The following is a 27145-nucleotide window of genomic DNA, read 5'->3' as shown; positions in this document are numbered from 1 at the left end:
TCTGGGTTAAGTAGCCGAGACGTAATTGGAAATTCATCACAACAGCAATTAAAGGCCTTCCTTCTAAGAGACTTAAAAGAGAGTCCAAGCAATTGGGCAAGGTTTGAGTTGTTTCTTTCGTCTACGACCACACCACAGGGAACGTACCGGTTCTCGTCCGATCACCGAAGTCAAGTCCTGTTGGGCGGCGTCAGTACCTGGCTGGGTGACCACCTGGGAATACGCCGTGTTGTAGACTTTTGGACCCATTTTGGGACTGGACTCTTCAGAGAAGATTTCCATACGCCTCCACATCATTGATCCCTCTGTTTTCAAAATGTTGTCTTTTTTTTTTTTGGAATTATTTTTCCAGCAAGTTGACAGCATATTAGAAGATTTTCTTGTTTGATTACAGCACTGCAACACTGAGCAGCACACTGGAGGCAATCTCTTGAATGTGGCTTTGATGACTGACCATTGGAGAATCGCCCTTTTGTGATTTGAAGTCTTAGCTGGCTTTGGAATCTCTGGGTTAAGTAGCCGAGACGTAATTGGAAATTCATCACAACAGCAATTAAAGGCCTTCCTTCTAAGAGACTTAAAAGAGAGTCCAAGCAATTGGGCAAGGTTTGAGTTGTTTCTTTCGTCTACGACCACACCACAGGGAACGTACCGGTTCTCGTCCGATCACCGAAGTCAAGTCCTGTTGGGCGGCGTCAGTACCTGGCTGGGTGACCACCTGGGAATACGCCGTGTTGTAGACTTTTGGACCCATTTTGGGACTGGACTCTTCAGAGAAGATTTCCATACGCCTCCACATCATTGATCCCTCTGTTTTCAAAATGTTGTCTTTTTTTTTTTGGAATTATTTTTCCAGCAAGTTGACAGCATATTAGAAGATTTTCTTGTTTGATTACAGCACTGCAACACTGAGCAGCACACTGGAGGCAATCTCTTGAATGTGGCTTTGATGACTGACCATTGGAGAATCGCCCTTTTGTGATTTGAAGTCTTAGCTGGCTTTGGAATCTCTGGGTTAAGTAGCCGAGACGTAATTGGAAATTCATCACAACAGCAATTAAAGGCCTTCCTTCTAAGAGACTTAAAAGAGAGTCCAAGCAATTGGGCAAGGTTTGAGTTGTTTCTTTCGTCTACGACCACACCACAGGGAACGTACCGGTTCTCGTCCGATCACCGAAGTCAAGTCCTGTTGGGCGGCGTCAGTACCTGGCTGGGTGACCACCTGGGAATACGCCGTGTTGTAGACTTTTGGAGCCATTTTGGGACTGGACTCTTCAGAGAAGATTTCCATACGCCTCCACATCATTGATCCCTCTGTTTTCAAAATGTTGTCTTTTTTTTTTTGGAATTATTTTTCCAGCAAGTTGACAGCATATTAGAAGATTTTCTTGTTTGATTACAGCACTGCAACACTGAGCAGCACACTGGAGGCAATCTCTTGAATGTGGCTTTGATGACTGACCATTGGAGAATCGCCCTTTTGTGATTTGAAGTCTTAGCTGGCTTTGGAATCTCTGGGTTAAGTAGCCGAGACGTAATTGGAAATTCATCACAACAGCAATTAAAGGCCTTCCTTCTAAGAGACTTAAAAGAGAGTCCAAGCAATTGGGCAAGGTTTGAGTTGTTTCTTTCGTCTACGACCACACCACAGGGAACGTACCGGTTCTCGTCCGATCACCGAAGTCAAGTCCTGTTGGGCGGCGTCAGTACCTGGCTGGGTGACCACCTGGGAATACGCCGTGTTGTAGACTTTTGGACCCATTTTGGGACTGGACTCTTCAGAGAAGATTTCCATACGCCTCCACATCATTGATCCCTCTGTTTTCAAAATGTTGTCTTTTTTTTTTTGGAATTATTTTTCCAGCAAGTTGACAGCATATTAGAAGATTTTCTTGTTTGATTACAGCACTGCAACACTGAGCAGCACACTGGAGGCAATCTCTTGAATGTGGCTTTGATGACTGACCATTGGAGAATCGCCCTTTTGTGATTTGAAGTCTTAGCTGGCTTTGGAATCTCTGGGTTAAGTAGCCGAGACGTAATTGGAAATTCATCACAACAGCAATTAAAGGCCTTCCTTCTAAGAGACTTAAAAGAGAGTCCAAGCAATTGGGCAAGGTTTGAGTTGTTTCTTTCGTCTACGACCACACCACAGGGAACGTACCGGTTCTCGTCCGATCACCGAAGTCAAGTCCTGTTGGGCGGCGTCAGTACCTGGCTGGGTGACCACCTGGGAATACGCCGTGTTGTAGACTTTTGGACCCATTTTGGGACTGGACTCTTCAGAGAAGATTTCCATACGCCTCCACATCATTGATCCCTCTGTTTTCAAAATGTTGTCTTTTTTTTTTTGGAATTATTTTTCCAGCAAGTTGACAGCATATTAGAAGATTTTCTTGTTTGATTACAGCACTGCAACACTGAGCAGCACACTGGAGGCAATCTCTTGAATGTGGCTTTGATGACTGACCATTGGAGAATCGCCCTTTTGTGATTTGAAGTCTTAGCTGGCTTTGGAATCTCTGGGTTAAGTAGCCGAGACGTAATTGGAAATTCATCACAACAGCAATTAAAGGCCTTCCTTCTAAGAGACTTAAAAGAGAGTCCAAGCAATTGGGCAAGGTTTGAGTTGTTTCTTTCGTCTACGACCACACCACAGGGAACGTACCGGTTCTCGTCCGATCACCGAAGTCAAGTCCTGTTGGGCGGCGTCAGTACCTGGCTGGGTGACCACCTGGGAATACGCCGTGTTGTAGACTTTTGGACCCATTTTGGGACTGGACTCTTCAGAGAAGATTTCCATACGCCTCCACATCATTGATCCCTCTGTTTTCAAAATGTTGTCTTTTTTTTTTTGGAATTATTTTTCCAGCAAGTTGACAGCATATTAGAAGATTTTCTTGTTTGATTACAGCACTGCAACACTGAGCAGCACACTGGAGGCAATCTCTTGAATGTGGCTTTGATGACTGACCATTGGAGAATCGCCCTTTTGTGATTTGAAGTCTTAGCTGGCTTTGGAATCTCTGGGTTAAGTAGCCGAGACGTAATTGGAAATTCATCACAACAGCAATTAAAGGCCTTCCTTCTAAGAGACTTAAAAGAGAGTCCAAGCAATTGGGCAAGGTTTGAGTTGTTTCTTTCGTCTACGACCACACCACAGGGAACGTACCGGTTCTCGTCCGATCACCGAAGTCAAGTCCTGTTGGGCGGCGTCAGTACCTGGCTGGGTGACCACCTGGGAATACGCCGTGTTGTAGACTTTTGGACCCATTTTGGGACTGGACTCTTCAGAGAAGATTTCCATACGCCTCCACATCATTGATCCCTCTGTTTTCAAAATGTTGTCTTTTTTTTTTTGGAATTATTTTTCCAGCAAGTTGACAGCATATTAGAAGATTTTCTTGTTTGATTACAGCACTGCAACACTGAGCAGCACACTGGAGACAATCTCTTGAATGTGGCTTTGATGACTGACCATTGGAGAATCGCCCTTTTGTGATTTGAAGTCTTAGCTGGCTTTGGAATCTCTGGGTTAAGTAGCCGAGACGTAATTGGAAATTCATCACAACAGCAATTAAAGGCCTTCCTTCTAAGAGACTTAAAAGAGAGTCCAAGCAATTGGGCAAGGTTTGAGTTGTTTCTTTCGTCTACGACCACACCACAGGGAACGTACCGGTTCTCGTCCGATCACCGAAGTCAAGTCCTGTTGGGCGGCGTCAGTACCTGGCTGGGTGACCACCTGGGAATACGCCGTGTTGTAGACTTTTGGACCCATTTTGGGACTGGACTCTTCAGAGAAGATTTCCATACGCCTCCACATCATTGATCCCTCTGTTTTCAAAATGTTGTCTTTTTTTTTTTGGAATTATTTTTCCAGCAAGTTGACAGCATATTAGAAGATTTTCTTGTTTGATTACAGCACTGCAACACTGAGCAGCACACTGGAGGCAATCTCTTGAATGTGGCTTTGATGACTGACCATTGGAGAATCGCCCTTTTGTGATTTGAAGTCTTAGCTGGCTTTGGAATCTCTGGGTTAAGTAGCCGAGACGTAATTGGAAATTCATCACAACAGCAATTAAAGGCCTTCCTTCTAAGAGACTTAAAAGAGAGTCCAAGCAATTGGGCAAGGTTTGAGTTGTTTCTTTCGTCTACGACCACACCACAGGGAACGTACCGGTTCTCGTCCGATCACCGAAGTCAAGTCCTGTTGGGCGGCGTCAGTACCTGGCTGGGTGACCACCTGGGAATACGCCGTGTTGTAGACTTTTGGACCCATTTTGGGACTGGACTCTTCAGAGAAGATTTCCATACGCCTCCACATCATTGATCCCTCTGTTTTCAAAATGTTGTCTTTTTTTTTTTGGAATTATTTTTCCAGCAAGTTGACAGCATATTAGAAGATTTTCTTGTTTGATTACAGCACTGCAACACTGAGCAGCACACTGGAGGCAATCTCTTGAATGTGGCTTTGATGACTGACCATTGGAGAATCGCCCTTTTGTGATTTGAAGTCTTAGCTGGCTTTGGAATCTCTGGGTTAAGTAGCCGAGACGTAATTGGAAATTCATCACAACAGCAATTAAAGGCCTTCCTTCTAAGAGACTTAAAAGAGAGTCCAAGCAATTGGGCAAGGTTTGAGTTGTTTCTTTCGTCTACGACCACACCACAGGGAACGTACCGGTTCTCGTCCGATCACCGAAGTCAAGTCCTGTTGGGCGGCGTCAGTACCTGGCTGGGTGACCACCTGGGAATACGCCGTGTTGTAGACTTTTGGACCCATTTTGGGACTGGACTCTTCAGAGAAGATTTCCATACGCCTCCACATCATTGATCCCTCTGTTTTCAAAATGTTGTCTTTTTTTTTTTGGAATTATTTTTCCAGCAAGTTGACAGCATATTAGAAGATTTTCTTGTTTGATTACAGCACTGCAACACTGAGCAGCACACTGGAGGCAATCTCTTGAATGTGGCTTTGATGACTGACCATTGGAGAATCGCCCTTTTGTGATTTGAAGTCTTAGCTGGCTTTGGAATCTCTGGGTTAAGTAGCCGAGACGTAATTGGAAATTCATCACAACAGCAATTAAAGGCCTTCCTTCTAAGAGACTTAAAAGAGAGTCCAAGCAATTGGGCAAGGTTTGAGTTGTTTCTTTCGTCTACGACCACACCACAGGGAACGTACCGGTTCTCGTCCGATCACCGAAGTCAAGTCCTGTTGGGCGGCGTCAGTACCTGGCTGGGTGACCACCTGGGAATACGCCGTGTTGTAGACTTTTGGACCCATTTTGGGACTGGACTCTTCAGAGAAGATTTCCATACGCCTCCACATCATTGATCCCTCTGTTTTCAAAATGTTGTCTTTTTTTTTTTGGAATTATTTTTCCAGCAAGTTGACAGCATATTAGAAGATTTTCTTGTTTGATTACAGCACTGCAACACTGAGCAGCACACTGGAGGCAATCTCTTGAATGTGGCTTTGATGACTGACCATTGGAGAATCGCCCTTTTGTGATTTGAAGTCTTAGCTGGCTTTGGAATCTCTGGGTTAAGTAGCCGAGACGTAATTGGAAATTCATCACAACAGCAATTAAAGGCCTTCCTTCTAAGAGACTTAAAAGAGAGTCCAAGCAATTGGGCAAGGTTTGAGTTGTTTCTTTCGTCTACGACCACACCACAGGGAACGTACCGGTTCTCGTCCGATCACCGAAGTCAAGTCCTGTTGGGCGGCGTCAGTACCTGGCTGGGTGACCACCTGGGAATACGCCGTGTTGTAGACTTTTGGACCCATTTTGGGACTGGACTCTTCAGAGAAGATTTCCATACGCCTCCACATCATTGATCCCTCTGTTTTCAAAATGTTGTCTTTTTTTTTTTGGAATTATTTTTCCAGCAAGTTGACAGCATATTAGAAGATTTTCTTGTTTGATTACAGCACTGCAACACTGAGCAGCACACTGGAGGCAATCTCTTGAATGTGGCTTTGATGACTGACCATTGGAGAATCGCCCTTTTGTGATTTGAAGTCTTAGCTGGCTTTGGAATCTCTGGGTTAAGTAGCCGAGACGTAATTGGAAATTCATCACAACAGCAATTAAAGGCCTTCCTTCTAAGAGACTTAAAAGAGAGTCCAAGCAATTGGGCAAGGTTTGAGTTGTTTCTTTCGTCTACGACCACACCACAGGGAACGTACCGGTTCTCGTCCGATCACCGAAGTCAAGTCCTGTTGGGCGGCGTCAGTACCTGGCTGGGTGACCACCTGGGAATACGCCGTGTTGTAGACTTTTGGACCCATTTTGGGACTGGACTCTTCAGAGAAGATTTCCATACGCCTCCACATCATTGATCCCTCTGTTTTCAAAATGTTGTCTTTTTTTTTTTGGAATTATTTTTCCAGCAAGTTGACAGCATATTAGAAGATTTTCTTGTTTGATTACAGCACTGCAACACTGAGCAGCACACTGGAGGCAATCTCTTGAATGTGGCTTTGATGACTGACCATTGGAGAATCGCCCTTTTGTGATTTGAAGTCTTAGCTGGCTTTGGAATCTCTGGGTTAAGTAGCCGAGACGTAATTGGAAATTCATCACAACAGCAATTAAAGGCCTTCCTTCTAAGATAAAAGAGAGTCCAAGCAATTGGGCAAGGTTTGAGTTGTTTCTTTCGTCTACGACCACACCACAGGGAACGTACCGGTTCTCGTCCGATCACCGAAGTCAAGTCCTGTTGGGCGGCGTCAGTACCTGGCTGGGTGACCACCTGGGAATACGCCGTGTTGTAGACTTTTGGACCCATTTTGGGACTGGACTCTTCAGAGAAGATTTCCATACGCCTCCACATCATTGATCCCTCTGTTTTCAAAATGTTGTCTTTTTTTTTTTGGAATTATTTTTCCAGCAAGTTGACAGCATATTAGAAGATTTTCTTGTTTGATTACAGCACTGCAACACTGAGCAGCACACTGGAGGCAATCTCTTGAATGTGGCTTTGATGACTGACCATTGGAGAATCGCCCTTTTGTGATTTGAAGTCTTAGCTGGCTTTGGAATCTCTGGGTTAAGTAGCCGAGACGTAATTGGAAATTCATCACAACAGCAATTAAAGGCCTTCCTTCTAAGAGACTTAAAAGAGAGTCCAAGCAATTGGGCAAGGTTTGAGTTGTTTCTTTCGTCTACGACCACACCACAGGGAACGTACCGGTTCTCGTCCGATCACCGAAGTCAAGTCCTGTTGGGCGGCGTCAGTACCTGGCTGGGTGACCACCTGGGAATACGCCGTGTTGTAGACTTTTGGACCCATTTTGGGACTGGACTCTTCAGAGAAGATTTCCATACGCCTCCACATCATTGATCCCTCTGTTTTCAAAATGTTGTCTTTTTTTTTTTGGAATTATTTTTCCAGCAAGTTGACAGCATATTAGAAGATTTTCTTGTTTGATTACAGCACTGCAACACTGAGCAGCACACTGGAGGCAATCTCTTGAATGTGGCTTTGATGACTGACCATTGGAGAATCGCCCTTTTGTGATTTGAAGTCTTAGCTGGCTTTGGAATCTCTGGGTTAAGTAGCCGAGACGTAATTGGAAATTCATCACAACAGCAATTAAAGGCCTTCCTTCTAAGAGACTTAAAAGAGAGTCCAAGCAATTGGGCAAGGTTTGAGTTGTTTCTTTCGTCTACGACCACACCACAGGGAACGTACCGGTTCTCGTCCGATCACCGAAGTCAAGTCCTGTTGGGCGGCGTCAGTACCTGGCTGGGTGACCACCTGGGAATACGCCGTGTTGTAGACTTTTGGACCCATTTTGGGACTGGACTCTTCAGAGAAGATTTCCATACGCCTCCACATCATTGATCCCTCTGTTTTCAAAATGTTGTCTTTTTTTTTTTGGAATTATTTTTCCAGCAAGTTGACAGCATATTAGAAGATTTTCTTGTTTGATTACAGCACTGCAACACTGAGCAGCACACTGGAGGCAATCTCTTGAATGTGGCTTTGATGACTGACCATTGGAGAATCGCCCTTTTGTGATTTGAAGTCTTAGCTGGCTTTGGAATCTCTGGGTTAAGTAGCCGAGACGTAATTGGAAATTCATCACAACAGCAATTAAAGGCCTTCCTTCTAAGAGACTTAAAAGAGAGTCCAAGCAATTGGGCAAGGTTTGAGTTGTTTCTTTCGTCTACGACCACACCACAGGGAACGTACCGGTTCTCGTCCGATCACCGAAGTCAAGTCCTGTTGGGCGGCGTCAGTACCTGGCTGGGTGACCACCTGGGAATACGCCGTGTTGTAGACTTTTGGACCCATTTTGGGACTGGACTCTTCAGAGAAGATTTCCATACGCCTCCACATCATTGATCCCTCTGTTTTCAAAATGTTGTCTTTTTTTTTTTGGAATTATTTTTCCAGCAAGTTGACAGCATATTAGAAGATTTTCTTGTTTGATTACAGCACTGCAACACTGAGCAGCACACTGGAGGCAATCTCTTGAATGTGGCTTTGATGACTGACCATTGGAGAATCGCCCTTTTGTGATTTGAAGTCTTAGCTGGCTTTGGAATCTCTGGGTTAAGTAGCCGAGACGTAATTGGAAATTCATCACAACAGCAATTAAAGGCCTTCCTTCTAAGAGACTTAAAAGAGAGTCCAAGCAATTGGGCAAGGTTTGAGTTGTTTCTTTCGTCTACGACCACACCACAGGGAACGTACCGGTTCTCGTCCGATCACCGAAGTCAAGTCCTGTTGGGCGGCGTCAGTACCTGGCTGGGTGACCACCTGGGAATACGCCGTGTTGTAGACTTTTGGACCCATTTTGGGACTGGACTCTTCAGAGAAGATTTCCATACGCCTCCACATCATTGATCCCTCTGTTTTCAAAATGTTGTCTTTTTTTTTTTGGAATTATTTTTCCAGCAAGTTGACAGCATATTAGAAGATTTTCTTGTTTGATTACAGCACTGCAACACTGAGCAGCACACTGGAGGCAATCTCTTGAATGTGGCTTTGATGACTGACCATTGGAGAATCGCCCTTTTGTGATTTGAAGTCTTAGCTGGCTTTGGAATCTCTGGGTTAAGTAGCCGAGACGTAATTGGAAATTCATCACAACAGCAATTAAAGGCCTTCCTTCTAAGAGACTTAAAAGAGAGTCCAAGCAATTGGGCAAGGTTTGAGTTGTTTCTTTCGTCTACGACCACACCACAGGGAACGTACCGGTTCTCGTCCGATCACCGAAGTCAAGTCCTGTTGGGCGGCGTCAGTACCTGGCTGGGTGACCACCTGGGAATACGCCGTGTTGTAGACTTTTGGACCCATTTTGGGACTGGACTCTTCAGAGAAGATTTCCATACGCCTCCACATCATTGATCCCTCTGTTTTCAAAATGTTGTCTTTTTTTTTTTGGAATTATTTTTCCAGCAAGTTGACAGCATATTAGAAGATTTTCTTGTTTGATTACAGCACTGCAACACTGAGCAGCACACTGGAGGCAATCTCTTGAATGTGGCTTTGATGACTGACCATTGGAGAATCGCCCTTTTGTGATTTGAAGTCTTAGCTGGCTTTGGAATCTCTGGGTTAAGTAGCCGAGACGTAATTGGAAATTCATCACAACAGCAATTAAAGGCCTTCCTTCTAAGAGACTTAAAAGAGAGTCCAAGCAATTGGGCAAGGTTTGAGTTGTTTCTTTCGTCTACGACCACACCACAGGGAACGTACCGGTTCTCGTCCGATCACCGAAGTCAAGTCCTGTTGGGCGGCGTCAGTACCTGGCTGGGTGACCACCTGGGAATACGCCGTGTTGTAGACTTTTGGACCCATTTTGGGACTGGACTCTTCAGAGAAGATTTCCATACGCCTCCACATCATTGATCCCTCTGTTTTCAAAATGTTGTCTTTTTTTTTTTGGAATTATTTTTCCAGCAAGTTGACAGCATATTAGAAGATTTTCTTGTTTGATTACAGCACTGCAACACTGAGCAGCACACTGGAGGCAATCTCTTGAATGTGGCTTTGATGACTGACCATTGGAGAATCGCCCTTTTGTGATTTGAAGTCTTAGCTGGCTTTGGAATCTCTGGGTTAAGTAGCCGAGACGTAATTGGAAATTCATCACAACAGCAATTAAAGGCCTTCCTTCTAAGAGACTTAAAAGAGAGTCCAAGCAATTGGGCAAGGTTTGAGTTGTTTCTTTCGTCTACGACCACACCACAGGGAACGTACCGGTTCTCGTCCGATCACCGAAGTCAAGTCCTGTTGGGCGGCGTCAGTACCTGGCTGGGTGACCACCTGGGAATACGCCCGTGTTGTAGACTTTTGGACCCATTTTGGGACTGGACTCTTCAGAGAAGATTTCCATACGCCTCCACATCATTGATCCCTCTGTTTTCAAAATGTTGTCTTTTTTTTTTTGGAATTATTTTTCCAGCAAGTTGACAGCATATTAGAAGATTTTCTTGTTTGATTACAGCACTGCAACACTGAGCAGCACACTGGAGGCAATCTCTTGAATGTGGCTTTGATGACTGACCATTGGAGAATCGCCCTTTTGTGATTTGAAGTCTTAGCTGGCTTTGGAATCTCTGGGTTAAGTAGCCGAGACGTAATTGGAAATTCATCACAACAGCAATTAAAGGCCTTCCTTCTAAGAGACTTAAAAGAGAGTCCAAGCAATTGGGCAAGGTTTGAGTTGTTTCTTTCGTCTACGACCACACCACAGGGAACGTACCGGTTCTCGTCCGATCACCGAAGTCAAGTCCTGTTGGGCGGCGTCAGTACCTGGCTGGGTGACCACCTGGGAATACGCCGTGTTGTAGACTTTTGGACCCATTTTGGGACTGGACTCTTCAGAGAAGATTTCCATACGCCTCCACATCATTGATCCCTCTGTTTTCAAAATGTTGTCTTTTTTTTTTTGGAATTATTTTTCCAGCAAGTTGACAGCATATTAGAAGATTTTCTTGTTTGATTACAGCACTGCAACACTGAGCAGCACACTGGAGGCAATCTCTTGAATGTGGCTTTGATGACTGACCATTGGAGAATCGCCCTTTTGTGATTTGAAGTCTTAGCTGGCTTTGGAATCTCTGGGTTAAGTAGCCGAGACGTAATTGGAAATTCATCACAACAGCAATTAAAGGCCTTCCTTCTAAGAGACTTAAAAGAGAGTCCAAGCAATTGGGCAAGGTTTGAGTTGTTTCTTTCGTCTACGACCACACCACAGGGAACGTACCGGTTCTCGTCCGATCACCGAAGTCAAGTCCTGTTGGGCGGCGTCAGTACCTGGCTGGGTGACCACCTGGGAATACGCCGTGTTGTAGACTTTTGGACCCATTTTGGGACTGGACTCTTCAGAGAAGATTTCCATACGCCTCCACATCATTGATCCCTCTGTTTTCAAAATGTTGTCTTTTTTTTTTTGGAATTATTTTTCCAGCAAGTTGACAGCATATTAGAAGATTTTCTTGTTTGATTACAGCACTGCAACACTGAGCAGCACACTGGAGGCAATCTCTTGAATGTGGCTTTGATGACTGACCATTGGAGAATCGCCCTTTTGTGATTTGAAGTCTTAGCTGGCTTTGGAATCTCTGGGTTAAGTAGCCGAGACGTAATTGGAAATTCATCACAACAGCAATTAAAGGCCTTCCTTCTAAGAGACTTAAAAGAGAGTCCAAGCAATTGGGCAAGGTTTGAGTTGTTTCTTTCGTCTACGACCACACCACAGGGAACGTACCGGTTCTCGTCCGATCACCGAAGTCAAGTCCTGTTGGGCGGCGTCAGTACCTGGCTGGGTGACCACCTGGGAATACGCCGTGTTGTAGACTTTTGGACCCATTTTGGGACTGGACTCTTCAGAGAAGATTTCCATACGCCTCCACATCATTGATCCCTCTGTTTTCAAAATGTTGTCTTTTTTTTTTTGGAATTATTTTTCCAGCAAGTTGACAGCATATTAGAAGATTTTCTTGTTTGATTACAGCACTGCAACACTGAGCAGCACACTGGAGGCAATCTCTTGAATGTGGCTTTGATGACTGACCATTGGAGAATCGCCCTTTTGTGATTTGAAGTCTTAGCTGGCTTTGGAATCTCTGGGTTAAGTAGCCGAGACGTAATTGGAAATTCATCACAACAGCAATTAAAGGCCTTCCTTCTAAGAGACTTAAAAGAGAGTCCAAGCAATTGGGCAAGGTTTGAGTTGTTTCTTTCGTCTACGACCACACCACAGGGAACGTACCGGTTCTCGTCCGATCACCGAAGTCAAGTCCTGTTGGGCGGCGTCAGTACCTGGCTGGGTGACCACCTGGGAATACGCCGTGTTGTAGACTTTTGGACCCATTTTGGGACTGGACTCTTCAGAGAAGATTTCCATACGCCTCCACATCATTGATCCCTCTGTTTTCAAAATGTTGTCTTTTTTTTTTTGGAATTATTTTTCCAGCAAGTTGACAGCATATTAGAAGATTTTCTTGTTTGATTACAGCACTGCAACACTGAGCAGCACACTGGAGGCAATCTCTTGAATGTGGCTTTGATGACTGACCATTGGAGAATCGCCCTTTTGTGATTTGAAGTCTTAGCTGGCTTTGGAATCTCTGGGTTAAGTAGCCGAGACGTAATTGGAAATTCATCACAACAGCAATTAAAGGCCTTCCTTCTAAGAGACTTAAAAGAGAGTCCAAGCAATTGGGCAAGGTTTGAGTTGTTTCTTTCGTCTACGACCACACCACAGGGAACGTACCGGTTCTCGTCCGATCACCGAAGTCAAGTCCTGTTGGGCGGCGTCAGTACCTGGCTGGGTGACCACCTGGGAATACGCCGTGTTGTAGACTTTTGGACCCATTTTGGGACTGGACTCTTCAGAGAAGATTTCCATACGCCTCCACATCATTGATCCCTCTGTTTTCAAAATGTTGTCTTTTTTTTTTTGGAATTATTTTTCCAGCAAGTTGACAGCATATTAGAAGATTTTCTTGTTTGATTACAGCACTGCAACACTGAGCAGCACACTGGAGGCAATCTCTTGAATGTGGCTTTGATGACTGACCATTGGAGAATCGCCCTTTTGTGATTTGAAGTCTTAGCTGGCTTTGGAATCTCTGGGTTAAGTAGCCGAGACGTAATTGGAAATTCATCACAACAGCAATTAAAGGCCTTCCTTCTAAGAGACTTAAAAGAGAGTCCAAGCAATTGGGCAAGGTTTGAGTTGTTTCTTTCGTCTACGACCACACCACAGGGAACGTACCGGTTCTCGTCCGATCACCGAAGTCAAGTCCTTGTTGGGCGGCGTCAGTACCTGGCTGGGTGACCACCTGGGAATACGCCGTGTTGTAGACTTTTGGACCCATTTTGGGACTGGACTCTTCAGAGAAGATTTCCATACGCCTCCACATCATTGATCCCTCTGTTTTCAAAATGTTGTCTTTTTTTTTTTGGAATTATTTTTCCAGCAAGTTGACAGCATATTAGAAGATTTTCTTGTTTGATTACAGCACTGCAACACTGAGCAGCACACTGGAGGCAATCTCTTGAATGTGGCTTTGATGACTGACCATTGGAGAATCGCCCTTTTGTGATTTGAAGTCTTAGCTGGCTTTGGAATCTCTGGGTTAAGTAGCCGAGACGTAATTGGGAAATTCATCACAACAGCAATTAAAGGCCTTCCTTCTAAGAGACTTAAAAGAGAGTCCAAGCAATTGGGCAAGGTTTGAGTTGTTTCTTTCGTCTACGACCACACCACAGGGAACGTACCGGTTCTCGTCCGATCACCGAAGTCAAGTCCTGTTGGGCGGCGTCAGTACCTGGCTGGGTGACCACCTGGGAATACGCCGTGTTGTAGACTTTTGGACCCATTTTGGGACTGGACTCTTCAGAGAAGATTTCCATACGCCTCCACATCATTGATCCCTCTGTTTTCAAAATGTTGTCTTTTTTTTTTTGGAATTATTTTTCCAGCAAGTTGACAGCATATTAGAAGATTTTCTTGTTTGATTACAGCACTGCAACACTGAGCAGCACACTGGAGGCAATCTCTTGAATGTGGCTTTGATGACTGACCATTGGAGAATCGCCCTTTTGTGATTTGAAGTCTTAGCTGGCTTTGGAATCTCTGGGTTAAGTAGCCGAGACGTAATTGGAAATTCATCACAACAGCAATTAAAGGCCTTCCTTCTAAGAGACTTAAAAGAGAGTCCAAGCAATTGGGCAAGGTTTGAGTTGTTTCTTTCGTCTACGACCACACCACAGGGAACGTACCGGTTCTCGTCCGATCACCGAAGTCAAGTCCTGTTGGGCGGCGTCAGTACCTGGCTGGGTGACCACCTGGGAATACGCCGTGTTGTAGACTTTTGGACCCATTTTGGGACTGGACTCTTCAGAGAAGATTTCCATACGCCTCCACATCATTGATCCCTCTGTTTTCAAAATGTTGTCTTTTTTTTTTTGGAATTATTTTTCCAGCAAGTTGACAGCATATTAGAAGATTTTCTTGTTTGATTACAGCACTGCAACACTGAGCAGCACACTGGAGGCAATCTCTTGAATGTGGCTTTGATGACTGACCATTGGAGAATCGCCCTTTTGTGATTTGAAGTCTTAGCTGGCTTTGGAATCTCTGGGTTAAGTAGCCGAGACGTAATTGGAAATTCATCACAACAGCAATTAAAGGCCTTCCTTCTAAGAGACTTAAAAGAGAGTCCAAGCAATTGGGCAAGGTTTGAGTTGTTTCTTTCGTCTACGACCACACCACAGGGAACGTACCGGTTCTCGTCCGATCACCGAAGTCAAGTCCTGTTGGGCGGCGTCAGTACCTGGCTGGGTGACCACCTGGGAATACGCCGTGTTGTAGACTTTTGGACCCATTTTGGGACTGGACTCTTCAGAGAAGATTTCCATACGCCTCCACATCATTGATCCCTCTGTTTTCAAAATGTTGTCTTTTTTTTTTTGGAATTATTTTTCCAGCAAGTTGACAGCATATTAGAAGATTTTCTTGTTTGATTACAGCACTGCAACACTGAGCAGCACACTGGAGGCAATCTCTTGAATGTGGCTTTGATGACTGACCATTGGAGAATCGCCCTTTTGTGATTTGAAGTCTTAGCTGGCTTTGGAATCTCTGGGTTAAGTAGCCGAGACGTAATTGGAAATTCATCACAACAGCAATTAAAGGCCTTCCTTCTAAGAGACTTAAAAGAGAGTCCAAGCAATTGGGCAAGGTTTGAGTTGTTTCTTTCGTCTACGACCACACCACAGGGAACGTACCGGTTCTCGTCCGATCACCGAAGTCAAGTCCTGTTGGGCGGCGTCAGTACCTGGCTGGGTGACCACCTGGGAATACGCCGTGTTGTAGACTTTTGGACCCATTTTGGGACTGGACTCTTCAGAGAAGATTTCCATACGCCTCCACATCATTGATCCCTCTGTTTTCAAAATGTTGTCTTTTTTTTTTTGGAATTATTTTTCCAGCAAGTTGACAGCATATTAGAAGATTTTCTTGTTTGATTACAGCACTGCAACACTGAGCAGCACACTGGAGGCAATCTCTTGAATGTGGCTTTGATGACTGACCATTGGAGAATCGCCCTTTTGTGATTTGAAGTCTTAGCTGGCTTTGGAATCTCTGGGTTAAGTAGCCGAGACGTAATTGGAAATTCATCACAACAGCAATTAAAGGCCTTCCTTCTAAGAGACTTAAAAGAGAGTCCAAGCAATTGGGCAAGGTTTGAGTTGTTTCTTTCGTCTACGACCACACCACAGGGAACGTACCGGTTCTCGTCCGATCACCGAAGTCAAGTCCTGTTGGGCGGCGTCAGTACCTGGCTGGGTGACCACCTGGGAATACGCCGTGTTGTAGACTTTTGGACCCATTTTGGGACTGGACTCTTCAGAGAAGATTTCCATACGCCTCCACATCATTGATCCCTCTGTCAAAATGTTGTCTTTTTTTTTTTGGAATTATTTTTCCAGCAAGTTGACAGCATATTAGAAGATTTTCTTGTTTGATTACAGCACTGCAACACTGAGCAGCACACTGGAGGCAATCTCTTGAATGTGGCTTTGATGACTGACCATTGGAGAATCGCCCTTTTGTGATTTGAAGTCTTAGCTGGCTTTGGAATCTCTGGGTTAAGTAGCCGAGACGTAATTGGAAATTCATCACAACAGCAATTAAAGGCCTTCCTTCTAAGAGACTTAAAAGAGAGTCCAAGCAATTGGGCAAGGTTTGAGTTGTTTCTTTCGTCTACGACCACACCACAGGGAACGTACCGGTTCTCGTCGTCCGATCACCGAAGTCAAGTCCTGTTGGGCGGCGTCAGTACCTGGCTGGGTGACCACCTGGGAATACGCCGTGTTGTAGACTTTTGGACCCATTTTGGGACTGGACTCTTCAGAGAAGATTTCCATACGCCTCCACATCATTGATCCCTCTGTTTTCAAAATGTTGTCTTTTTTTTTTTGGAATTATTTTTCCAGCAAGTTGACAGCATATTAGAAGATTTTCTTGTTTGATTACAGCACTGCAACACTGAGCAGCACACTGGAGGCAATCTCTTGAATGTGGCTTTGATGACTGACCATTGGAGAATCGCCCTTTTGTGATTTGAAGTCTTAGCTGGCTTTGGAATCTCTGGGTTAAGTAGCCGAGACGTAATTGGAAATTCATCACAACAGCAATTAAAGGCCTTCCTTCTAAGAGACTTAAAAGAGAGTCCAAGCAATTGGGCAAGGTTTGAGTTGTTTCTTTCGTCTACGACCACACCACAGGGAACGTACCGGTTCTCGTCCGATCACCGAAGTCAAGTCTGTTGGGCGGCGTCAGTACCTGGCTGGGTGACCACCTGGGAATACGCCGTGTTGTAGACTTTTGGACCCATTTTGGGACTGGACTCTTCAGAGAAGATTTCCATACGCCTCCACATCATTGATCCCTCTGTTTTCAAAATGTTGTCTTTTTTTTTTTGGAATTATTTTTCCAGCAAGTTGACAGCATATTAGAAGATTTTCTTGTTTGATTACAGCACTGCAACACTGAGCAGCACACTGGAGGCAATCTCTTGAATGTGGCTTTGATGACTGACCATTGGAGAATCGCCCTTTTGTGATTTGAAGTCTTAGCTGGCTTTGGAATCTCTGGGTTAAGTAGCCGAGACGTAATTGGAAATTCATCACAACAGCAATTAAAGGCCTTCCTTCTAAGAGACTTAAAAGAGAGTCCAAGCAATTGGGCAAGGTTTGAGTTGTTTCTTTCGTCTACGACCACACCACAGGGAACGTACCGGTTCTCGTCCGATCACCGAAGTCAAGTCCTGTTGGGCGGCGTCAGTACCTGGCTGGGTGACCACCTGGGAATACGCCGTGTTGTAGACTTTTGGACCCATTTTGGGACTGGACTCTTCAGAGAAGATTTCCATACGCCTCCACATCATTGATCCCTCTGTTTTCAAAATGTTGTCTTTTTTTTTTTGGAATTATTTTTCCAGCAAGTTGACAGCATATTAGAAGATTTTCTTGTTTGATTACAGCACTGCAACACTGAGCAGCACACTGGAGGCAATCTCTTGAATGTGGCTTTGATGACTGACCATTGGAGAATCGCCCTTTTGTGATTTGAAGTCTTAGCTGGCTTTGGAATCTCTGGGTTAAGTAGCCGAGACGTAATTGGAAATTCATCACAACAGCAATTAAAGGCCTTCCTTCTAAGAGACTTAAAAGAGAGTCCAAGCAATTGGGCAAGGTTTGAGTTGTTTCTTTCGTCTACGACCACACCACAGGGAACGTACCGGTTCTCGTCCGATCACCGAAGTCAAGTCCTGTTGGGCGGCGTCAGTACCTGGCTGGGTGACCACCTGGGAATACGCCGTGTTGTAGACTTTTGGACCCATTTTGGGACTGGACTCTTCAGAGAAGATTTCCATACGCCTCCACATCATTGATCCCTCTGTTTTCAAAATGTTGTCTTTTTTTTTTTGGAATTATTTTTCCAGCAAGTTGACAGCATATTAGAAGATTTTCTTGTTTGATTACAGCACTGCAACACTGAGGCACACTGGAGGCAATCTCTTGAATGTGGCTTTGATGACTGACCATTGGAGAATCGCCCTTTTGTGATTTGAAGTCTTAGCTGGCTTTGGAATCTCTGGGTTAAGTAGCCGAGACGTAATTGGAAATTCATCACAACAGCAATTAAAGGCCTTCCTTCTAAGAGACTTAAAAGAGAGTCCAAGCAATTGGGCAAGGTTTGAGTTGTTTCTTTCGTCTACGACCACACCACAGGGAACGTACCGGTTCTCGTCCGATCACCGAAGTCAAGTCCTGTTGGGCGGCGTCAGTACCTGGCTGGGTGACCACCTGGGAATACGCCGTGTTGTAGACTTTTGGACCCATTTTGGGACTGGACTCTTCAGAGAAGATTTCCATACGCCTCCACATCATTGATCCCTCTGTTTTCAAAATGTTGTCTTTTTTTTTTTGGAATTATTTTTCCAGCAAGTTGACAGCATATTAGAAGATTTTCTTGTTTGATTACAGCACTGCAACACTGAGCAGCACACTGGAGGCAATCTCTTGAATGTGGCTTTGATGACTGACCATTGGAGAATCGCCCTTTTGTGATTTGAAGTCTTAGCTGGCTTTGGAATCTCTGGGTTAAGTAGCCGAGACGTAATTGGAAATTCATCACAACAGCAATTAAAGGCCTTCCTTCTAAGAGACTTAAAAGAGAGTCCAAGCAATTGGGCAAGGTTTGAGTTGTTTCTTTCGTCTACGACCACACCACAGGGAACGTACCGGTTCTCGTCCGATCACCGAAGTCAAGTCCTGTTGGGCGGCGTCAGTACCTGGCTGGGTGACCACCTGGGAATACGCCGTGTTGTAGACTTTTGGACCCATTTTGGGACTGGACTCTTCAGAGAAGATTTCCATACGCCTCCACATCATTGATCCCTCTGTTTTCAAAATGTTGTCTTTTTTTTTTTGGAATTATTTTTCCAGCAAGTTGACAGCATATTAGAAGATTTTCTTGTTTGATTACAGCACTGCAACACTGAGCAGCACACTGGAGGCAATCTCTTGAATGTGGCTTTGATGACTGACCATTGGAGAATCGCCCTTTTGTGATTTGAAGTCTTAGCTGGCTTTGGAATCTCTGGGTTAAGTAGCCGAGACGTAATTGGAAATTCATCACAACAGCAATTAAAGGCCTTCCTTCTAAGAGACTTAAAAGAGAGTCCAAGCAATTGGGCAAGGTTTGAGTTGTTTCTTTCGTCTACGACCACACCACAGGGAACGTACCGGTTCTCGTCCGATCACCGAAGTCAAGTCCTGTTGGGCGGCGTCAGTACCTGGCTGGGTGACCACCTGGGAATACGCCGTGTTGTAGACTTTTGGACCCATTTTGGGACTGGACTCTTCAGAGAAGATTTCCATACGCCTCCACATCATTGATCCCTCTGTTTTCAAAATGTTGTCTTTTTTTTTTTGGAATTATTTTTCCAGCAAGTTGACAGCATATTAGAAGATTTTCTTGTTTGATTACAGCACTGCAACACTGAGCAGCACACTGGAGGCAATCTCTTGAATGTGGCTTTGATGACTGACCATTGGAGAATCGCCCTTTTGTGATTTGAAGTCTTAGCTGGCTTTGGAATCTCTGGGTTAAGTAGCCGAGACGTAATTGGAAATTCATCACAACAGCAATTAAAGGCCTTCCTTCTAAGAGACTTAAAAGAGAGTCCAAGCAATTGGGCAAGGTTTGAGTTGTTTCTTTCGTCTACGACCACACCACAGGGAACGTACCGGTTCTCGTCCGATCACCGAAGTCAAGTCCTGTTGGGCGGCGTCAGTACCTGGCTGGGTGACCACCTGGGAATACGCCGTGTTGTAGACTTTTGGACCCATTTTGGGACTGGACTCTTCAGAGAAGATTTCCATACGCCTCCACATCATTGATCCCTCTGTTTTCAAAATGTTGTCTTTTTTTTTTTGGAATTATTTTTCCAGCAAGTTGACAGCATATTAGAAGATTTTCTTGTTTGATTACAGCACTGCAACACTGAGCAGCACACTGGAGGCAATCTCTTGAATGTGGCTTTGATGACTGACCATTGGAGAATCGCCCTTTTGTGATTTGAAGTCTTAGCTGGCTTTGGAATCTCTGGGTTAAGTAGCCGAGACGTAATTGGAAATTCATCACAACAGCAATTAAAGGCCTTCCTTCTAAGAGACTTAAAAGAGAGTCCAAGCAATTGGGCAAGGTTTGAGTTGTTTCTTTCGTCTACGACCACACCACAGGGAACGTACCGGTTCTCGTCCGATCACCGAAGTCAAGTCCTGTTGGGCGGCGTCAGTACCTGGCTGGGTGACCACCTGGGAATACGCCGTGTTGTAGACTTTTGGACCCATTTTGGGACTGGACTCTTCAGAGAAGATTTCCATACGCCTCCACATCATTGATCCCTCTGTTTTCAAAATGTTGTCTTTTTTTTTTTGGAATTATTTTTCCAGCAAGTTGACAGCATATTAGAAGATTTTCTTGTTTGATTACAGCACTGCAACACTGAGCAGCACACTGGAGGCAATCTCTTGAATGTGGCTTTGATGACTGACCATTGGAGAATCGCCCTTTTGTGATTTGAAGTCTTAGCTGGCTTTGGAATCTCTGGGTTAAGTAGCCGAGACGTAATTGGAAATTCATCACAACAGCAATTAAAGGCCTTCCTTCTAAGAGACTTAAAAGAGAGTCCAAGCAATTGGGCAAGGTTTGAGTTGTTTCTTTCGTCTACGACCACACCACAGGGAACGTACCGGTTCTCGTCCGATCACCGAAGTCAAGTCCTGTTGGGCGGCGTCAGTACCTGGCTGGGTGACCACCTGGGAATACGCCGTGTTGTAGACTTTTGGACCCATTTTGGGACTGGACTCTTCAGAGAAGATTTCCATACGCCTCCACATCATTGATCCCTCTGTTTTCAAAATGTTGTCTTTTTTTTTTTGGAATTATTTTTCCAGCAAGTTGACAGCATATTAGAAGATTTTCTTGTTTGATTACAGCACTGCAACACTGAGCAGCACACTGGAGGCAATCTCTTGAATGTGGCTTTGATGACTGACCATTGGAGAATCGCCCTTTTGTGATTTGAAGTCTTAGCTGGCTTTGGAATCTCTGGGTTAAGTAGCCGAGACGTAATTGGAAATTCATCACAACAGCAATTAAAGGCCTTCCTTCTAAGAGACTTAAAAGAGAGTCCAAGCAATTGGGCAAGGTTTGAGTTGTTTCTTTCGTCTACGACCACACCACAGGGAACGTACCGGTTCTCGTCCGATCACCGAAGTCAAGTCCTGTTGGGCGGCGTCAGTACCTGGCTGGGTGACCACCTGGGAATACGCCGTGTTGTAGACTTTTGGACCCATTTTGGGACTGGACTCTTCAGAGAAGATTTCCATACGCCTCCACATCATTGATCCCTCTGTTTTCAAAATGTTGTCTTTTTTTTTTTGGAATTATTTTTCCAGCAAGTTGACAGCATATTAGAAGATTTTCTTGTTTGATTACAGCACTGCAACACTGAGCAGCACACTGGAGGCAATCTCTTGAATGTGGCTTTGATGACTGACCATTGGAGAATCGCCCTTTTGTGATTTGAAGTCTTAGCTGGCTTTGGAATCTCTGGGTTAAGTAGCCGAGACGTAATTGGAAATTCATCACAACAGCAATTAAAGGCCTTCCTTCTAAGAGACTTAAAAGAGAGTCCAAGCAATTGGGCAAGGTTTGAGTTGTTTCTTTCGTCTACGACCACACCACAGGGAACGTACCGGTTCTCGTCCGATCACCGAAGTCAAGTCCTGTTGGGCGGCGTCAGTACCTGGCTGGGTGACCACCTGGGAATACGCCGTGTTGTAGACTTTTGGACCCATTTTGGGACTGGACTCTTCAGAGAAGATTTCCATACGCCTCCACATCATTGATCCCTCTGTTTTCAAAATGTTGTCTTTTTTTTTTTGGAATTATTTTTCCAGCAAGTTGACAGCATATTAGAAGATTTTCTTGTTTGATTACAGCACTGCAACACTGAGCAGCACACTGGAGGCAATCTCTTGAATGTGGCTTTGATGACTGACCATTGGAGAATCGCCCTTTTGTGATTTGAAGTCTTAGCTGGCTTTGGAATCTCTGGGTTAAGTAGCCGAGACGTAATTGGAAATTCATCACAACAGCAATTAAAGGCCTTCCTTCTAAGAGACTTAAAAGAGAGTCCAAGCAATTGGGCAAGGTTTGAGTTGTTTCTTTCGTCTACGACCACACCACAGGGAACGTACCGGTTCTCGTCCGATCACCGAAGTCAAGTCCTGTTGGGCGGCGTCAGTACCTGGCTGGGTGACCACCTGGGAATACGCCGTGTTGTAGACTTTTGGACCCATTTTGGGACTGGACTCTTCAGAGAAGATTTCCATACGCCTCCACATCATTGATCCCTCTGTTTTCAAAATGTTGTCTTTTTTTTTTTGGAATTATTTTTCCAGCAAGTTGACAGCATATTAGAAGATTTTCTTGTTTGATTACAGCACTGCAACACTGAGCAGCACACTGGAGGCAATCTCTTGAATGTGGCTTTGATGACTGACCATTGGAGAATCGCCCTTTTGTGATTTGAAGTCTTAGCTGGCTTTGGAATCTCTGGGTTAAGTAGCCGAGACGTAATTGGAAATTCATCACAACAGCAATTAAAGGCCTTCCTTCTAAGAGACTTAAAAGAGAGTCCAAGCAATTGGGCAAGGTTTGAGTTGTTTCTTTCGTCTACGACCACACCACAGGGAACGTACCGGTTCTCGTCCGATCACCGAAGTCAAGTCCTGTTGGGCGGCGTCAGTACCTGGCTGGGTGACCACCTGGGAATACGCCGTGTTGTAGACTTTTGGACCCATTTTGGGACTGGACTCTTCAGAGAAGATTTCCATACGCCTCCACATCATTGATCCCTCTGTTTTCAAAATGTTGTCTTTTTTTTTTGGAATTATTTTTCCAGCAAGTTGACAGCATATTAGAAGATTTTCTTGTTTGATTACAGCACTGCAACACTGAGCAGCACACTGGAGGCAATCTCTTGAATGTGGCTTTGATGACTGACCATTGGAGAATCGCCCTTTTGTGATTTGAAGTCTTAGCTGGCTTTGGAATCTCTGGGTTAAGTAGCCGAGACGTAATTGGAAATTCATCACAACAGCAATTAAAGGCCTTCCTTCTAAGAGACTTAAAAGAGAGTCCAAGCAATTGGGCAAGGTTTGAGTTGTTTCTTTCGTCTACGACCACACCACAGGGAACGTACCGGTTCTCGTCCGATCACCGAAGTCAAGTCCTGTTGGGCGGCGTCAGTACCTGGCTGGGTGACCACCTGGGAATACGCCGTGTTGTAGACTTTTGGACCCATTTTGGGACTGGACTCTTCAGAGAAGATTTCCATACGCCTCCACATCATTGATCCCTCTGTTTTCAAAATGTTGTCTTTTTTTTTTTGGAATTATTTTTCCAGCAAGTTGACAGCATATTAGAAGATTTTCTTGTTTGATTACAGCACTGCAACACTGAGCAGCACACTGGAGGCAATCTCTTGAATGTGGCTTTGATGACTGACCATTGGAGAATCGCCCTTTTGTGATTTGAAGTCTTAGCTGGCTTTGGAATCTCTGGGTTAAGTAGCCGAGACGTAATTGGAAATTCATCACAACAGCAATTAAAGGCCTTCCTTCTAAGAGACTTAAAAGAGAGTCCAAGCAATTGGGCAAGGTTTGAGTTGTTTCTTTCGTCTACGACCACACCACAGGGAACGTACCGGTTCTCGTCCGATCACCGAAGTCAAGTCCTGTTGGGCGGCGTCAGTACCTGGCTGGGTGACCACCTGGGAATACGCCGTGTTGTAGACTTTTGGACCCATTTTGGGACTGGACTCTTCAGAGAAGATTTCCATACGCCTCCACATCATTGATCCCTCTGTTTTCAAAATGTTGTCTTTTTTTTTTTGGAATTATTTTTCCAGCAAGTTGACAGCATATTAGAAGATTTTCTTGTTTGATTACAGCACTGCAACACTGAGCAGCACACTGGAGGCAATCTCTTGAATGTGGCTTTGATGACTGACCATTGGAGAATCGCCCTTTTGTGATTTGAAGTCTTAGCTGGCTTTGGAATCTCTGGGTTAAGTAGCCGAGACGTAATTGGAAATTCATCACAACAGCAATTAAAGGCCTTCCTTCTAAGAGACTTAAAAGAGAGTCCAAGCAATTGGGCAAGGTTTGAGTTGTTTCTTTCGTCTACGACCACACCACAGGGAACGTACCGGTTCTCGTCCGATCACCGAAGTCAAGTCCTGTTGGGCGGCGTCAGTACCTGGCTGGGTGACCACCTGGGAATACGCCGTGTTGTAGACTTTTGGACCCATTTTGGGACTGGACTCTTCAGAGAAGATTTCCATACGCCTCCACATCATTGATCCCTCTGTTTTCAAAATGTTGTCTTTTTTTTTTGGAATTATTTTTCCAGCAAGTTGACAGCATATTAGAAGATTTTTCTTGTTTGATTACAGCACTGCAACACTGAGCAGCACACTGGAGGCAATCTCTTGAATGTGGCTTTGATGACTGACCATTGGAGAATCGCCCTTTTGTGATTTGAAGTCTTAGCTGGCTTTGGAATCTCTGGGTTAAGTAGCCGAGACGTAATTGGAAATTCATCACAACAGCAATTAAAGGCCTTCCTTCTAAGAGACTTAAAAGAGAGTCCAAGCAATTGGGCAAGGTTTGAGTTGTTTCTTTCGTCTACGACCACACCACAGGGAACGTACCGGTTCTCGTCCGATCACCGAAGTCAAGTCCTGTTGGGCGGCGTCAGTACCTGGCTGGGTGACCACCTGGGAATACGCCGTGTTGTAGACTTTTGGACCCATTTTGGGACTGGACTCTTCAGAGAAGATTTCCATACGCCTCCACATCATTGATCCCTCTGTTTTCAAAATGTTGTCTTTTTTTTTTTGGAATTATTTTTCCAGCAAGTTGACAGCATATTAGAAGATTTTCTTGTTTGATTACAGCACTGCAACACTGAGCAGCACACTGGAGGCAATCTCTTGAATGTGGCTTTGATGACTGACCATTGGAGAATCGCCCTTTTGTGATTTGAAGTCTTAGCTGGCTTTGGAATCTCTGGGTTAAGTAGCCGAGACGTAATTGGAAATTCATCACAACAGCAATTAAAGGCCTTCCTTCTAAGAGACTTAAAAGAGAGTCCAAGCAATTGGGCAAGGTTTGAGTTGTTTCTTTCGTCTACGACCACACCACAGGGAACGTACCGGTTCTCGTCCGATCACCGAAGTCAAGTCCTGTTGGGCGGCGTCAGTACCTGGCTGGGTGACCACCTGGGAATACGCCGTGTTGTAGACTTTTGGACCCATTTTGGGACTGGACTCTTCAGAGAAGATTTCCATACGCCTCCACATCATTGATCCCTCTGTTTTCAAAATGTTGTCTTTTTTTTTTTGGAATTATTTTTCCAGCAAGTTGACAGCATATTAGAAGATTTTCTTGTTTGATTACAGCACTGCAACACTGAGCAGCACACTGGAGGCAATCTCTTGAATGTGGCTTTGATGACTGACCATTGGAGAATCGCCCTTTTGTGATTTGAAGTCTTAGCTGGCTTTGGAATCTCTGGGTTAAGTAGCCGAGACGTAATTGGAAATTCATCACAACAGCAATTAAAGGCCTTCCTTCTAAGAGACTTAAAAGAGAGTCCAAGCAATTGGGCAAGGTTTGAGTTGTTTCTTTCGTCTACGACCACACCACAGGGAACGTACCGGTTCTCGTCCGATCACCGAAGTCAAGTCCTGTTGGGCGGCGTCAGTACCTGGCTGGGTGACCACCTGGGAATACGCCGTGTTGTAGACTTTTGGACCCATTTTGGGACTGGACTCTTCAGAGAAGATTTCCATACGCCTCCACATCATTGATCCCTCTGTTTTCAAAATGTTGTCTTTTTTTTTTTGGAATTATTTTTCCAGCAAGTTGACAGCATATTAGAAGATTTTCTTGTTTGATTACAGCACTGCAACACTGAGCAGCACACTGGAGGCAATCTCTTGAATGTGGCTTTGATGACTGACCATTGGAGAATCGCCCTTTTGTGATTTGAAGTCTTAGCTGGCTTTGGAATCTCTGGGTTAAGTAGCCGAGACGTAATTGGAAATTCATCACAACAGCAATTAAAGGCCTTCCTTCTAAGAGACTTAAAAGAGAGTCCAAGCAATTGGGCAAGGTTTGAGTTGTTTCTTTCGTCTACGACCACACCACAGGGAACGTACCGGTTCTCGTCCGATCACCGAAGTCAAGTCCTGTTGGGCGGCGTCAGTACCTGGCTGGGTGACCACCTGGGAATACGCCGTGTTGTAGACTTTTGGACCCATTTTGGGACTGGACTCTTCAGAGAAGATTTCCATACGCCTCCACATCATTGATCCCTCTGTTTTCAAAATGTTGTCTTTTTTTTTTTGGAATTATTTTTCCAGCAAGTTGACAGCATATTAGAAGATTTTCTTGTTTGATTACAGCACTGCAACACTGAGCAGCACACTGGAGGCAATCTCTTGAATGTGGCTTTGATGACTGACCATTGGAGAATCGCCCTTTTGTGATTTGAAGTCTTAGCTGGCTTTGGAATCTCTGGGTTAAGTAGCCGAGACGTAATTGGAAATTCATCACAACAGCAATTAAAGGCCTTCCTTCTAAGAGACTTAAAAGAGAGTCCAAGCAATTGGGCAAGGTTTGAGTTGTTTCTTTCGTCTACGACCACACCACAGGGAACGTACCGGTTCTCGTCCGATCACCGAAGTCAAGTCCTGTTGGGCGGCGTCAGTACCTGGCTGGGTGACCACCTGGGAATACGCCGTGTTGTAGACTTTTGGACCCATTTTGGGACTGGACTCTTCAGAGAAGATTTCCATACGCCTCCACATCATTGATCCCTCTGTTTTCAAAATGTTGTCTTTTTTTTTTTGGAATTATTTTTCCAGCAAGTTGACAGCATATTAGAAGATTTTCTTGTTTGATTACAGCACTGCAACACTGAGCAGCACACTGGAGGCAATCTCTTGAATGT

At 44.6% G+C, this 27145-nt stretch overlaps 53 non-coding genes and 1 pseudogene across 53 annotated transcripts; all 54 read left to right on the top strand.

The window, feature by feature from the left end:
* Positions 1 to 119: 119 nt before the first annotated feature.
* LOC145474855 (5S ribosomal RNA) lies at positions 120 to 238 on the top strand. Its single transcript, XR_014045801.1, has one exon. It is a non-coding gene; the product is annotated as a 5S ribosomal RNA (ribosomal RNA).
* A 386-nt stretch (positions 239 to 624) lies between these two features.
* LOC145474854 (5S ribosomal RNA) lies at positions 625 to 743 on the top strand. The gene has a single exon (XR_014045800.1). It is a non-coding gene; the product is annotated as a 5S ribosomal RNA (ribosomal RNA).
* A 385-nt stretch (positions 744 to 1128) lies between these two features.
* Positions 1129 to 1247, top strand: LOC145474853 (5S ribosomal RNA). Its single transcript, XR_014045799.1, has one exon. It is a non-coding gene; the product is annotated as a 5S ribosomal RNA (ribosomal RNA).
* A 385-nt stretch (positions 1248 to 1632) lies between these two features.
* On the top strand, positions 1633 to 1751 carry LOC145474852 (5S ribosomal RNA). The gene has a single exon (XR_014045798.1). It is a non-coding gene; the product is annotated as a 5S ribosomal RNA (ribosomal RNA).
* Positions 1752 to 2136: 385 nt separating this feature from the next.
* On the top strand, positions 2137 to 2255 carry LOC145474851 (5S ribosomal RNA). Its single transcript, XR_014045797.1, has one exon. It is a non-coding gene; the product is annotated as a 5S ribosomal RNA (ribosomal RNA).
* Positions 2256 to 2640: 385 nt separating this feature from the next.
* Positions 2641 to 2759, top strand: LOC145474849 (5S ribosomal RNA). Its single transcript, XR_014045795.1, has one exon. It is a non-coding gene; the product is annotated as a 5S ribosomal RNA (ribosomal RNA).
* Positions 2760 to 3144: 385 nt separating this feature from the next.
* On the top strand, positions 3145 to 3263 carry LOC145474848 (5S ribosomal RNA). Its single transcript, XR_014045794.1, has one exon. It is a non-coding gene; the product is annotated as a 5S ribosomal RNA (ribosomal RNA).
* A 385-nt stretch (positions 3264 to 3648) lies between these two features.
* Positions 3649 to 3767, top strand: LOC145474847 (5S ribosomal RNA). The gene has a single exon (XR_014045793.1). It is a non-coding gene; the product is annotated as a 5S ribosomal RNA (ribosomal RNA).
* A 385-nt stretch (positions 3768 to 4152) lies between these two features.
* Positions 4153 to 4271, top strand: LOC145474846 (5S ribosomal RNA). The gene has a single exon (XR_014045792.1). It is a non-coding gene; the product is annotated as a 5S ribosomal RNA (ribosomal RNA).
* Positions 4272 to 4656: 385 nt separating this feature from the next.
* LOC145474845 (5S ribosomal RNA) lies at positions 4657 to 4775 on the top strand. Its single transcript, XR_014045791.1, has one exon. It is a non-coding gene; the product is annotated as a 5S ribosomal RNA (ribosomal RNA).
* A 385-nt stretch (positions 4776 to 5160) lies between these two features.
* Positions 5161 to 5279, top strand: LOC145474844 (5S ribosomal RNA). Its single transcript, XR_014045790.1, has one exon. It is a non-coding gene; the product is annotated as a 5S ribosomal RNA (ribosomal RNA).
* Positions 5280 to 5664: 385 nt separating this feature from the next.
* Positions 5665 to 5783, top strand: LOC145474843 (5S ribosomal RNA). Its single transcript, XR_014045789.1, has one exon. It is a non-coding gene; the product is annotated as a 5S ribosomal RNA (ribosomal RNA).
* A 385-nt stretch (positions 5784 to 6168) lies between these two features.
* On the top strand, positions 6169 to 6287 carry LOC145474842 (5S ribosomal RNA). Its single transcript, XR_014045788.1, has one exon. It is a non-coding gene; the product is annotated as a 5S ribosomal RNA (ribosomal RNA).
* A 381-nt stretch (positions 6288 to 6668) lies between these two features.
* On the top strand, positions 6669 to 6787 carry LOC145474841 (5S ribosomal RNA). Its single transcript, XR_014045787.1, has one exon. It is a non-coding gene; the product is annotated as a 5S ribosomal RNA (ribosomal RNA).
* Positions 6788 to 7172: 385 nt separating this feature from the next.
* Positions 7173 to 7291, top strand: LOC145474840 (5S ribosomal RNA). The gene has a single exon (XR_014045786.1). It is a non-coding gene; the product is annotated as a 5S ribosomal RNA (ribosomal RNA).
* A 385-nt stretch (positions 7292 to 7676) lies between these two features.
* Positions 7677 to 7795, top strand: LOC145474838 (5S ribosomal RNA). The gene has a single exon (XR_014045784.1). It is a non-coding gene; the product is annotated as a 5S ribosomal RNA (ribosomal RNA).
* Positions 7796 to 8180: 385 nt separating this feature from the next.
* On the top strand, positions 8181 to 8299 carry LOC145474837 (5S ribosomal RNA). The gene has a single exon (XR_014045783.1). It is a non-coding gene; the product is annotated as a 5S ribosomal RNA (ribosomal RNA).
* A 385-nt stretch (positions 8300 to 8684) lies between these two features.
* On the top strand, positions 8685 to 8803 carry LOC145474836 (5S ribosomal RNA). The gene has a single exon (XR_014045782.1). It is a non-coding gene; the product is annotated as a 5S ribosomal RNA (ribosomal RNA).
* Positions 8804 to 9188: 385 nt separating this feature from the next.
* On the top strand, positions 9189 to 9307 carry LOC145474835 (5S ribosomal RNA). The gene has a single exon (XR_014045781.1). It is a non-coding gene; the product is annotated as a 5S ribosomal RNA (ribosomal RNA).
* Positions 9308 to 9692: 385 nt separating this feature from the next.
* On the top strand, positions 9693 to 9811 carry LOC145474834 (5S ribosomal RNA). Its single transcript, XR_014045780.1, has one exon. It is a non-coding gene; the product is annotated as a 5S ribosomal RNA (ribosomal RNA).
* Positions 9812 to 10196: 385 nt separating this feature from the next.
* On the top strand, positions 10197 to 10316 carry LOC145474803 (5S ribosomal RNA). Its single transcript, XR_014045752.1, has one exon. It is a non-coding gene; the product is annotated as a 5S ribosomal RNA (ribosomal RNA).
* A 385-nt stretch (positions 10317 to 10701) lies between these two features.
* LOC145474833 (5S ribosomal RNA) lies at positions 10702 to 10820 on the top strand. The gene has a single exon (XR_014045779.1). It is a non-coding gene; the product is annotated as a 5S ribosomal RNA (ribosomal RNA).
* A 385-nt stretch (positions 10821 to 11205) lies between these two features.
* Positions 11206 to 11324, top strand: LOC145474832 (5S ribosomal RNA). Its single transcript, XR_014045778.1, has one exon. It is a non-coding gene; the product is annotated as a 5S ribosomal RNA (ribosomal RNA).
* A 385-nt stretch (positions 11325 to 11709) lies between these two features.
* On the top strand, positions 11710 to 11828 carry LOC145474830 (5S ribosomal RNA). Its single transcript, XR_014045777.1, has one exon. It is a non-coding gene; the product is annotated as a 5S ribosomal RNA (ribosomal RNA).
* Positions 11829 to 12213: 385 nt separating this feature from the next.
* On the top strand, positions 12214 to 12332 carry LOC145474829 (5S ribosomal RNA). Its single transcript, XR_014045776.1, has one exon. It is a non-coding gene; the product is annotated as a 5S ribosomal RNA (ribosomal RNA).
* Positions 12333 to 12717: 385 nt separating this feature from the next.
* On the top strand, positions 12718 to 12836 carry LOC145474828 (5S ribosomal RNA). Its single transcript, XR_014045775.1, has one exon. It is a non-coding gene; the product is annotated as a 5S ribosomal RNA (ribosomal RNA).
* Positions 12837 to 13221: 385 nt separating this feature from the next.
* LOC145474804 (5S ribosomal RNA) lies at positions 13222 to 13341 on the top strand. The gene has a single exon (XR_014045753.1). It is a non-coding gene; the product is annotated as a 5S ribosomal RNA (ribosomal RNA).
* A 386-nt stretch (positions 13342 to 13727) lies between these two features.
* Positions 13728 to 13846, top strand: LOC145474826 (5S ribosomal RNA). Its single transcript, XR_014045773.1, has one exon. It is a non-coding gene; the product is annotated as a 5S ribosomal RNA (ribosomal RNA).
* Positions 13847 to 14231: 385 nt separating this feature from the next.
* Positions 14232 to 14350, top strand: LOC145474825 (5S ribosomal RNA). The gene has a single exon (XR_014045772.1). It is a non-coding gene; the product is annotated as a 5S ribosomal RNA (ribosomal RNA).
* A 385-nt stretch (positions 14351 to 14735) lies between these two features.
* Positions 14736 to 14854, top strand: LOC145474824 (5S ribosomal RNA). Its single transcript, XR_014045771.1, has one exon. It is a non-coding gene; the product is annotated as a 5S ribosomal RNA (ribosomal RNA).
* Positions 14855 to 15239: 385 nt separating this feature from the next.
* Positions 15240 to 15358, top strand: LOC145474823 (5S ribosomal RNA). Its single transcript, XR_014045770.1, has one exon. It is a non-coding gene; the product is annotated as a 5S ribosomal RNA (ribosomal RNA).
* Positions 15359 to 15743: 385 nt separating this feature from the next.
* LOC145474822 (5S ribosomal RNA) lies at positions 15744 to 15862 on the top strand. Its single transcript, XR_014045769.1, has one exon. It is a non-coding gene; the product is annotated as a 5S ribosomal RNA (ribosomal RNA).
* A 382-nt stretch (positions 15863 to 16244) lies between these two features.
* LOC145474805 (5S ribosomal RNA) lies at positions 16245 to 16366 on the top strand. Its single transcript, XR_014045754.1, has one exon. It is a non-coding gene; the product is annotated as a 5S ribosomal RNA (ribosomal RNA).
* A 385-nt stretch (positions 16367 to 16751) lies between these two features.
* Positions 16752 to 16869, top strand: LOC145474806 (5S ribosomal RNA; annotated as a pseudogene).
* Positions 16870 to 17254: 385 nt separating this feature from the next.
* On the top strand, positions 17255 to 17373 carry LOC145474821 (5S ribosomal RNA). Its single transcript, XR_014045768.1, has one exon. It is a non-coding gene; the product is annotated as a 5S ribosomal RNA (ribosomal RNA).
* Positions 17374 to 17758: 385 nt separating this feature from the next.
* Positions 17759 to 17877, top strand: LOC145474820 (5S ribosomal RNA). The gene has a single exon (XR_014045767.1). It is a non-coding gene; the product is annotated as a 5S ribosomal RNA (ribosomal RNA).
* Positions 17878 to 18260: 383 nt separating this feature from the next.
* Positions 18261 to 18379, top strand: LOC145474819 (5S ribosomal RNA). Its single transcript, XR_014045766.1, has one exon. It is a non-coding gene; the product is annotated as a 5S ribosomal RNA (ribosomal RNA).
* Positions 18380 to 18764: 385 nt separating this feature from the next.
* On the top strand, positions 18765 to 18883 carry LOC145474818 (5S ribosomal RNA). The gene has a single exon (XR_014045765.1). It is a non-coding gene; the product is annotated as a 5S ribosomal RNA (ribosomal RNA).
* A 385-nt stretch (positions 18884 to 19268) lies between these two features.
* Positions 19269 to 19387, top strand: LOC145474817 (5S ribosomal RNA). Its single transcript, XR_014045764.1, has one exon. It is a non-coding gene; the product is annotated as a 5S ribosomal RNA (ribosomal RNA).
* A 385-nt stretch (positions 19388 to 19772) lies between these two features.
* On the top strand, positions 19773 to 19891 carry LOC145474814 (5S ribosomal RNA). Its single transcript, XR_014045762.1, has one exon. It is a non-coding gene; the product is annotated as a 5S ribosomal RNA (ribosomal RNA).
* A 385-nt stretch (positions 19892 to 20276) lies between these two features.
* LOC145474813 (5S ribosomal RNA) lies at positions 20277 to 20395 on the top strand. The gene has a single exon (XR_014045761.1). It is a non-coding gene; the product is annotated as a 5S ribosomal RNA (ribosomal RNA).
* Positions 20396 to 20780: 385 nt separating this feature from the next.
* Positions 20781 to 20899, top strand: LOC145474812 (5S ribosomal RNA). Its single transcript, XR_014045760.1, has one exon. It is a non-coding gene; the product is annotated as a 5S ribosomal RNA (ribosomal RNA).
* A 385-nt stretch (positions 20900 to 21284) lies between these two features.
* Positions 21285 to 21403, top strand: LOC145474811 (5S ribosomal RNA). Its single transcript, XR_014045759.1, has one exon. It is a non-coding gene; the product is annotated as a 5S ribosomal RNA (ribosomal RNA).
* A 385-nt stretch (positions 21404 to 21788) lies between these two features.
* LOC145474810 (5S ribosomal RNA) lies at positions 21789 to 21907 on the top strand. The gene has a single exon (XR_014045758.1). It is a non-coding gene; the product is annotated as a 5S ribosomal RNA (ribosomal RNA).
* Positions 21908 to 22292: 385 nt separating this feature from the next.
* Positions 22293 to 22411, top strand: LOC145474809 (5S ribosomal RNA). The gene has a single exon (XR_014045757.1). It is a non-coding gene; the product is annotated as a 5S ribosomal RNA (ribosomal RNA).
* Positions 22412 to 22796: 385 nt separating this feature from the next.
* LOC145474808 (5S ribosomal RNA) lies at positions 22797 to 22915 on the top strand. The gene has a single exon (XR_014045756.1). It is a non-coding gene; the product is annotated as a 5S ribosomal RNA (ribosomal RNA).
* Positions 22916 to 23299: 384 nt separating this feature from the next.
* LOC145474807 (5S ribosomal RNA) lies at positions 23300 to 23418 on the top strand. The gene has a single exon (XR_014045755.1). It is a non-coding gene; the product is annotated as a 5S ribosomal RNA (ribosomal RNA).
* Positions 23419 to 23803: 385 nt separating this feature from the next.
* LOC145474798 (5S ribosomal RNA) lies at positions 23804 to 23922 on the top strand. The gene has a single exon (XR_014045748.1). It is a non-coding gene; the product is annotated as a 5S ribosomal RNA (ribosomal RNA).
* A 385-nt stretch (positions 23923 to 24307) lies between these two features.
* On the top strand, positions 24308 to 24426 carry LOC145474787 (5S ribosomal RNA). The gene has a single exon (XR_014045737.1). It is a non-coding gene; the product is annotated as a 5S ribosomal RNA (ribosomal RNA).
* Positions 24427 to 24811: 385 nt separating this feature from the next.
* On the top strand, positions 24812 to 24930 carry LOC145474850 (5S ribosomal RNA). Its single transcript, XR_014045796.1, has one exon. It is a non-coding gene; the product is annotated as a 5S ribosomal RNA (ribosomal RNA).
* A 385-nt stretch (positions 24931 to 25315) lies between these two features.
* On the top strand, positions 25316 to 25434 carry LOC145474839 (5S ribosomal RNA). The gene has a single exon (XR_014045785.1). It is a non-coding gene; the product is annotated as a 5S ribosomal RNA (ribosomal RNA).
* A 385-nt stretch (positions 25435 to 25819) lies between these two features.
* On the top strand, positions 25820 to 25938 carry LOC145474827 (5S ribosomal RNA). The gene has a single exon (XR_014045774.1). It is a non-coding gene; the product is annotated as a 5S ribosomal RNA (ribosomal RNA).
* A 385-nt stretch (positions 25939 to 26323) lies between these two features.
* LOC145474816 (5S ribosomal RNA) lies at positions 26324 to 26442 on the top strand. The gene has a single exon (XR_014045763.1). It is a non-coding gene; the product is annotated as a 5S ribosomal RNA (ribosomal RNA).
* Positions 26443 to 26827: 385 nt separating this feature from the next.
* LOC145474780 (5S ribosomal RNA) lies at positions 26828 to 26946 on the top strand. The gene has a single exon (XR_014045731.1). It is a non-coding gene; the product is annotated as a 5S ribosomal RNA (ribosomal RNA).
* Positions 26947 to 27145: the final 199 nt, after the last annotated feature.

The sequence above is a fragment of the Orbicella franksi genome, unplaced genomic scaffold (genome assembly GCF_964199315.1).
Source record: "Orbicella franksi unplaced genomic scaffold, jaOrbFran1.1 SCAFFOLD_229, whole genome shotgun sequence".
Taxonomy (NCBI): Eukaryota; Metazoa; Cnidaria; class Anthozoa; order Scleractinia; family Merulinidae; genus Orbicella; species Orbicella franksi.
The sequence above is the reverse complement of the archived record's forward strand: the minus strand, read 5'-3'. Positions and strand labels throughout refer to the sequence as shown.